General features: G+C 50.1%; 1 protein-coding gene, 1 long non-coding RNA gene and 2 other non-coding genes across 7 annotated transcripts in view; 2 read left to right on the top strand and 2 right to left on the bottom strand.

Moving 5' to 3' along the window:
- Positions 1–613: 613 nt before the first annotated feature.
- On the top strand, positions 614–685 carry TRNAA-CGC. Its single transcript has one exon. It is a non-coding gene; the product is annotated as a tRNA-Ala (tRNA).
- A 258-nt stretch (positions 686–943) lies between these two features.
- On the bottom strand, positions 944–1014 carry TRNAG-GCC. Its single transcript has one exon. It is a non-coding gene; the product is annotated as a tRNA-Gly (tRNA).
- A 555-nt stretch (positions 1015–1569) lies between these two features.
- LOC108501661 lies at positions 1570–7852 on the bottom strand. 4 transcript variants are annotated; one of them, XR_001876254.1, is made up of 5 exons: positions 7658–7852; positions 5784–5897; positions 4977–5106; positions 3876–4113; positions 1570–3290 (listed from the first exon to the last, which is right to left on the bottom strand). It is a non-coding gene; the product is annotated as an uncharacterized LOC108501661 (long non-coding RNA). The 4 variants fall into 4 exon arrangements; XR_001876251.1 differs by lacking the exon at positions 4977–5106; XR_001876252.1 differs by lacking the exons at positions 4977–5106; positions 7658–7852 and adding an exon at positions 7377–7534.
- Positions 7853–8107: 255 nt separating this feature from the next.
- Positions 8108–8670, top strand: part of GPD2 (glycerol-3-phosphate dehydrogenase 2) — a 49662-nt gene continuing 49099 nt past the window's right edge. The window contains exon 1 of the mRNA XM_017823794.1: positions 8108–8218. The gene's annotated coding sequence lies outside the window, so the exon portion shown is untranslated. The remainder of the gene's footprint in view (positions 8219–8670) is intronic.

Genomic DNA, 8670 nt, shown 5'->3' on the forward strand with positions numbered 1-8670 from the left:
GGGGAGGCCCTGGCACAGGTTGCCCAGAGAAGCTGTGGCTGCCCCTGGATCCCTGGAAGTGTCCAAGGCCAGGTTGGATGGGCTTGGAGCAAGCTGGGCTGGTGGGAGGTGTCCCTGCCCATGGCAGGGGTAGGAACTGGATGAGTTTTAAGGTCCTTTCCCACCCAAACCATTCCATGACTCCATGACTCTCTAGGGTACCTCAGGCACACACTGAGGGAGACTGGCAGTACCATGGAGATGGAGACGGTTCTGAAAATAAACCTGAACAGAGAGCAGTTCCTGCTAAAGCTCATGAAAGTTGCTTTTGGTTTGTTTTTTTTTTTTTTTGAGGGGGTGGCTCTTTCCCATTCAGTATCAGGGCTCTAAACCTGCCAGTCCCGACCCCGGCTGGGTATCCCTGAGCGGGGTTCAGCAGCCCGGGCTGCCCCGGGCCCCGAGCTTTCCCTGCACACAGCGCTGCTCCTGGGGGGCATCCCTGCTCCCGTTCCCGGGGGATCCCTGCTCCCGTTCCCGGCAGAGGGAGTCGTGTGGGGACGAGGAGGGCGGGAAGGGCGGGCCCGGGCCCAGGCGCGGCCACATGAGCGCGCCGGGCGCCAAGGCCCCCACGGCCGGGGATGTAGCTCAGTGGTAGAGCGCGCGCTTCGCATGTGTGAGGTCCCGGGTTCAATCCCCGGCATCTCCAGGCGTTTCTTTTCCTTGTCCTCTTTTTCTTTTTTTTTTTTCCTTTAATTATTATTTTTCCCGTCATCCCCGCGCGGCCGCCGCGGGGACAGGTCTCCCGGGGGGGAAGGGTTCCCTCGGGCGGGAAGAGGCGCCGCCGGGATGGCCATCCCGACATCCATCCTCTTCCCGCCCGAGGGAACCCCCCCCCCGCGGGGAAAACGAAAGCGCCGCGGCCCCAAAAACGCGACGGCTTCTTTCCGCCCGCAAAAATACGAGTTGCATTGGCCGGGAATCGAACCCGGGCCTCCCGCGTGGCAGGCGAGAATTCTACCACTGAACCACCAATGCCCGCTCGGAGGGATCCGCCCGCCCCTGCCTGAACCAGCTCACCCCGCGCTTTTTACCCTTTCCGCCTGTTTTCCGCCCTTTTCCAGCCCCCATGTCCCCGGGCAGCACTTCGGAGCCGTTATTCCCCGGGGAAAAAGGGCGTTAGAAACTTAGCAATGCCTGCTATACGTTTTTCCTCTAAAGGATTACAACCCCCCCTAGAAAAGTGTATGACGTCCCCATCACACGCTCCACAGAGCCTGCTCTCGTTCATCCCTCACAGACATGAGATTTCAGTAATCATTTTTATTTCATTGCATCATTTCTCAGCATATTGTTTGAAAACTTTTTTGCTCAGCGCATTCTTTGAAACCCTTTTTTTCAGCATATTTTTTGAAAACTTTTTTTTCCCTCAGCATATTCCTTGAAAACTTTTTTTTTCCTCAGCATATTCCTTGAAAACTTTTTTTTTTCTCAGCATATTCTTTGAAAACTTTTTCTCAGTATATTCCTTGAAAACTTTTTTTTTCTCAGCATATTCTTTGAGAACTCCTTCTTTGATTGTTTTTTTTTTTTCCTCTAAGCATTCTGTTAGTATCTTCTCAGGGATAAACAAATGTTATTCCTTGAATAAGTCAGGGGAATGTTCAAGGAACAGCAGCACCAAGTGTTTCACTTCAAGGAAACATTAAGATTTACGTACAAAAAGAATAGTTGTGCTTGAGGACACGGCCCAGGTAGGAGGAACACCGACTACCAACCACCTCTGGAAAAGGAGGAAGCAGGTGTTTTCTTCTTCAGCCAACAGCAATCTGGCACTACAGGTGCTGTTCCAATGTCCTGTGTGGACACACATGAACACCACAATGTAACCATACGTCACAGTTCCCTTCCCTTCTTAACTTCCTCCAGCAGAAGGTGATATTGTAAAAACTTCAAGCAAAAACTGCAGTTTAGGTTATTGCTCATGACTGCATCAGTCAGCCTAGAAAAACTGTTCCCAGACAAGCCCAGGACCAGAAATCCCCAAGCACTTACATAAAAAAATATACATATTGAGAAGCCCCTAATTCCCTATTTACTGTGCCTAGCAGTTAGCCAAGAGGAGGTGAACAGAAAGCACTGACCAACTGGTTTCCCTCTACTTTTATTCTGTCACCTTCTCTCATTGCTGGTGAGCTGAGGTGCCAGGGCCCGGCTGGCAGGGGACACCTGGCAACATCTGTGCACAGCCATGTGGGAAACAGCAGCGTGTCCTCAGAGAGAGTCATGGAATCACGGAATCACAGGATGGGTTAGGTTGGAAAAGCCCTCTGATATCACCCAGTCCAAAGGTTCACTCATGGCCAAGGCCACCACTGAGCCATGTCCCCAGGTGCCCTCAGCTCTCTGGGGCAGCTCAGGGCAGAGCAGAACACAGTGTTTCCATGGAACTGCCACTCCTTAGAGAATTATTGCACAGAGGGTCATCACAGTGACACATTTTGCACTACTGGCAAGTCCCACTTGTTCCCAGAGCAGAAGTGAAACCCATCCTTGCACTCGCAGTTGGTAACTCAGAGAACAGTTCCTCGTGTCCATTAGAGCATGTTTTGCATCTGCTCAGAACATCTGGGGGTGTTGGCTGACGTAGTGCAGGGAACTCCATCACCCAGGAGGAGTTTGGCAACTTACAGGCCTCCCTGGGGACCAAATGTCACTCTAGAACATGCTCTGCAAACCCCTTCCCAAGCTGTGTGACCCGGGGTCACACCTGGCTTCCCTTAAAACTCACTGTGAGCAGGAGAGTGATGCACGGAGGAGAGAACTGAGACCTGTAGTATTGGATAGGGTGGTCCAGAGCCTCAGAACTGGTGAAAAATTCATAGGATTGGTTCAGTTGATTAAGAATCCCCATGATCTCTGATGTTGGTGCTTCTGGCTGAGGGAAACTGCGTCTTCCTGTGCTTCCTGTGTCACCACCAGCACCTGGAGGTGCTCTAGTGTGTGCCTCCAAGGAGGATGCTGCAGCTCCAGGGCACCTGCAGGGCACCGCAGCCTCACACACCCCAGTCCAGCTGGTGCAGCTGAGAGAGGAACAAGGTTGATAGGCAGCAGTAAAACAGCTCAAATCAAGCCTCAAAGTGCAGGTGTGGCTCACCTGGGGTGTGGCTCACCTGGGGTGTGGCTCACCTGGGGTGTGACCAGTGGATATGGCTCATTCCCCCCTCCCTGCCAACAGGGACATGTGTTCCCGTGTCACGCGGCGGGATGGAGGCTGTGCAGCCGCCCGCCATAAAACGGGTGTGGTGTCAATCCTTGGATAGAAAACAGGGAAAGTGGGATGGTACAGATATACCTGCTGGCTCTGATCCACCTCAAGTGGAGCTGTATTAAATCATGCAAGTCCTACAAAGAGCAGCTGAGGGAGCTGGGGGGGCTCAACCTGGAGAAAAGGAGGCTCAGGGGGGACCTTCTGGCTCTGCAACCCCCTGACAGGAGGGGGGAGCCGGGGGGAATCGGGCTCTGCTCCCAGGGAACAAGGGACAGGAGGAGAGGGAACGGCCTCAGGCTGTGCCAGGGGAGGCTCAGGTTGGACATCAGGAGGATTTTCTCCCTGGAAAGGGCGGTCAGGCCTTGGCAGGGGCTGCCCAGGGAGGTTTGGAGTGCCCAGCCCTGGAGGTGTCCCAGGAAGGCCTGGCCGTGGCACTCAGTGCTCTGGGCTGGGGGACAAGGTGGGCATTGGGCACAGGGTGGACTCCATGGAGGCCTTTTCCAACCTCAATGATCCTGTGATTCTGTGAGTGGAGATCTTAGAAATTGTGCCTGAGGAGTAACTCCGAGTGCCCTGACATACAGCAAACCTCTTTGTAAGAACCAACCCGTGCTTCACTAACACATACCTAATATCACCCGGGAGGTCCAGTCCAGACTTCCAAAACACCGAAGGATAACGACTGGCTTTTCAAAATGGCTTCTAAAAGCCTCCTCATAAAGGCTTCCAGAGCGTGCTCTTGTCTCTTCTTCCAGAGTGCAGAGGAATCGCTCCATCTCCGGCGAGTTCTCCGCTGAGTGGAGCACACGCACATCAACTTGATTTTAACAGGTCACGGAATAAGCCGGGCATTTAAAAATATCCACCTACCCAAAAGGACAAATGAAGCCGTATTGTGGAGCCTTCAGCAAAGATTGTTGGAACAAAACAAACAAAACAATCGTGGTAATCTTTTAGGGAAGACTTATAATGTAGAACAACTTGTCAGAGCGGGTTAAAGTTTTAAGGCCTAGCAATTTTGACAGCGTCCCTTTGAGCACAGCGCGAGCGCGGGGACGAGCAGGACAGCAAAAGGTCACTTGGTCACACGTATCCGCTGCCTCCCTGAAGTTTAGCTCAAGACCCACTAGGCACGTCCCAATTAATTATTTAAATCTGCAGGGAAAAGTATTTCTGTAGATGAAAAGGTATGATCTGAAATTCCAGGGAAGCTGCAGGATGGCTGGTGTGGTCAAAAACGGTGCTAAAGGAAGATGGGGTGAGATATCCCATCCATGGGCTTTGGACACTGAGAGGAGCCATTTACATCCAGGAATGCTGATTGTTTCAGATACCAGCCAAGGGGAAACACAGGGATTTTCCAATATCCCTTTTCTCCCAATGGAACAGTTCTGGACCACTAAAGGTCACCAAAACCAAACTGACAATTATATACATGGTTATTTAAAATAATTTCCCCCAACACAACCACTGATGATGTTGCTGGAAATCTGTGCAAGTTCCTTATAAACCACGGACACCCTGAAAATGTTCATTCCAGATCTCACCCAAATGGTCCCAAAGGAACACCATCAGACAGGCAATGCCAGGGAAATGAGCACTGGAAGAGAACAGGAGACTGAAATCCTCTCTTTATTCATTATGCACTGGGATATCAGGCTGGGGTTTTCAAAGTGATCTTTGAACTGGTTTTCTAAGGTTTTCCTAATCAATTCAATGGAGAAAATACCTGGATAAACAGCAGATGTGTAAATTCACCAGGACTCGTTTTGGTCTGTCATTGTCTCAGAATAAAAAACAATACAGTACAAATTCCAAAGAGCCTTTTGCAGTCCATTTACTGAATATAATCTCTCACTCTGGCACATGTAGAGGAAATAAATTTAATAGATTTTTTATATATATATTTCCTGCCACAACCAAGATCTTTAAACGTTTAAAGATAAAATAAGTACTCTTGACTAGTCCAAGCAGCCCTGCTTTCTAAAAGATATTGTCTTTCTTTTCTTCACCAAGGAAATTCACATTTTCTATCAGACCTAGCTCGGCTGTTTGCCCCAAAAAACAGAGATAGTCCACATCCCTTCCTTCCGTTCCCTGCCTGTGCTGCCATTGCAGGGAGAGGCCAATTAATGATGGTGTTTGTTCTGCCACACAGAACGTGCCCCGCGACCTTATTCTTTTAAAACTGCAATTTTTGCATTTGTTTCTGCGGCTCAGCCCTGATGTGGGATCTTGATGGAACAGCAAACAATCAGACATGATTATGATGATAACACATTCTGCAGTTTTAATAGAAAAAGGATCCCCTTGCTCATTCTCAGACACACAGTGGATGGATTTATCTGTTGCATGTAGGGGAAACGATTAAACACCAGCAACACTTCCTGGTTCATTGGCAAACTGAGCATCCCATGGGAAGCCACAGGGTTGTACTTCGACTGACACCTGACACCCGCAGCCCAAGATGAGAACAATCTCAATGTTTAACCACAGCCATGACTAAGTACTTTTATTTTCCAACGGGAGGACCTACCGTGGATCCCACTGGAAAAAAATCTCAGCAGAGAAATTCTGCGTCTGTTCCTGTCCCTCCGCCTCAGCTCTCCTGCGATCATCAGCACCCCTTGCTCCTCACAAAGACACTTTCCTGAAGACAGATTAGGAGCAAACATATTTGTGAACGTATGAACAGATTTTCTCCTTATGATACATAACTTTGGCATGCAGTCAGGAAACGAGGATAATCTTCTTCCCCATCTTCCCTCGCTAATGAAGAGAAACTGCCTCTGGGGTTCAGGACAAAAGGTGAACTCTCCCTGCACACAATTTACACCTGCTGAGCACATGATTTCGGGCATCTAAAATTCGTGTCTTGGCAGGTGTCCCGGGGACTCAGCCACACACACGGAGACTCAGGAGGTAATATTTTCATCTAGGCATTAAATAAAAAGCAGAGTCAAGAGGGATGAATTTTGCGGTATTTTCAGGCATCTCTCTTTTTTTTTTACCCTTGTAAAATTCTTTCACTTTGCAAACTTATGAAGCCCAATCTTTGCCAATGAGTAACTAAGATAAAAACAGAGGTAAAAAGTAACTAAGACGAAAAGACAGCAGTAGTTGAACAGAAGCCTGATGGAGGGAGGAGAGAAGAGCCCATCCCTGTTCATTGGTAGCAGCACTGTGAACATGTGGACAACCTCTCCTGGAAAGTGAGATTGCTTGGCAAATGTGATCCTTATAAAGTTTTCACTCACTCCTGGATTTCTCTTTATGAGGAGAGTAGTGCAATGTTCTCATTTTCTACTCCCTCCAAGATTTTGCTGGTATGGAAGAGCTGATGAGACACAGCAGTGCTGGGTGCAGAAAATGTTCACTTGGAAACAGAACGTAGACACATTTTGTGCTAATAAACTGCCTTGTTTGAAGTCAATAATGTGATATATAAATAATTGTGATTCGTGAAACAAATGGGTGATTATATCAAAATAAAACAAACGGATTGTAAAACTTAATTACACCCCCATAAAGAAATAAAACAGACTCTTACAAGGTCAAGAGGCCTAAAACCTCCTTACTATCCTAAGAATAAAATATAGTAGAACCTTAAATCTTTAGGCGTGTGTTCGTCCAAGAATGCATGAATTATGACTGGTTGTAGAGACAACCCTTTCAGCTTTAGCTTTAAGAAAACTCATATATTAGATACTTAGCAAAAACCTGTAGAATGTATATGTATATGATATAATTAATATGCATGAAGTAGCTAAGATAAATACTAAATGTACCCTGTAGTAGGGGTGTGCAGATTTGGGAAACTGGTCCCATTTCTGTCACCCAGGCGGCTGCTTGCTTTTACCATATAATAAACTATTATTTGAAACTTTGAAACTCGAGACTTTGTTTATCACAATAAGAAATGACCATAAATTAAAACTGACAGCACAGCCTCGAGTGGGTAGACAACACCCTTGAGGGGTGGGAGGGCAGAAGATTTTCCCAGTTCTAACAAACTTATGATCAAGTTTTGAATATTTGTTAGAAATGCATGAAATGATAACATTTTGTGCCACATCAGGACACATACATGGTGAAGGCATTCACACCCAGAACTTGTTAGAACACATACATGGGGTAGGCATTCGCTTGTAGAACCATGTGTGTGTTGGATCATGCTGCAATTATTCACCACAAATTGCATTCAAATCCCTTTTTTCCCCCCCAATTCTTCTTCCTTTCTCACGATCTCTCAAAAAGAGAAAAACAAACAAACAAAAAATCAAATAAAGAAACAAACAAAAACCCAAACAGAACACTGTATCCCAAACCCAAACAAAACATCGTACTCCAAACCCATAACCTCAAACACCAATTGATCATTTTCTGGTGAGTTTCCTTGGATTTTCTAACCTTCCTCTGCAGCTGAGGGCTTCTAAGCCTGAACATCTAAAAATTCCAGCTGCCACTTGAGATCTTACTCCCTTTTAAGAGCACTTATGTGCCTGGGATAAACACGGCTCCCATCACCGGTGGCCTGAATATCACTGACTTTGCAAAACCCGTGAAATCCAACCCCTGCAGTTGTTTACTGCCTTTAAGCGACACCCCGGCAGCTGCCGACCACGAGGAGCTGCGCGGGTGGCAGCGCCGGGCCCCACGCGTGGGCCCGAGGCCTCCGGCACGGCCGCCCGCGCAGCCCCGGGGAGGGGCCGCCATGGGCGGCGACCCCCGTCACGCGAGGCCGGGGATGAGGAGGCCGCGCCGGGCCCCTCCCCGCGGGCCAGGCCGCACCGGCGGCCCCGGGCAGGGCAGGGCAGGGCAGGGCGGGGAGGTGCCCGCGGTGTTCGAGGCGGAGCTCGGGGGAGCCGGGCTGGCTGCTGCAGGCGGAGGGCGGGCGGCAGAGAGCCGCCCTCCCTACTTGTGCTGCCGCCGGCCGCCGAGCCGCCCGCACAGGCACCGCGGGCTGCCGCGGTAAGTGGCTCTCGGGGGTATTTCCGAGCGGGGTTCGGAGCCGCGGGGGTGGCGCGGGGGGATGGAGGGAGCGGGGCCGGCCCGGACACGCGGGTGGAAGGCGGGGAAGCCCCGGGGGTGCCTTTATTGTGAGTGCAGATGAGCCGCATCCCTCCTGCCTCCGCTCCGCTCCTTACCCTGCCGGCCCGGCAGCTGCCCCAGCCCGGGGAGTGCCCAGGCCGGGCTGGACGGGGCTTGGGGCAACCTGGGCTAGGGAAAGGTGTCCCTGCCCGTGGCAGGGCGTGGGACGGCAGCATCTTTAAGGTCCCTTCCCACCCAAACCAGTCTGGGCTTTTATGATTCTGTGTGTAAGGCTCACAGAACAGCGCGGGTAGGTGGGATGTTGGGGGTATTGAGGCCCTGGCCCAGGTTGCCCAGAGAAGCTGTGGCTGCCCCTGGATCCCTGGAAGTGT

This window comes from Lepidothrix coronata, unplaced genomic scaffold (assembly GCF_001604755.1).
Source record: "Lepidothrix coronata isolate B3197 unplaced genomic scaffold, Lepidothrix_coronata-1.0 Scaffold105, whole genome shotgun sequence".
Classification (NCBI taxonomy): Eukaryota; Metazoa; Chordata; class Aves; order Passeriformes; family Pipridae; genus Lepidothrix; species Lepidothrix coronata.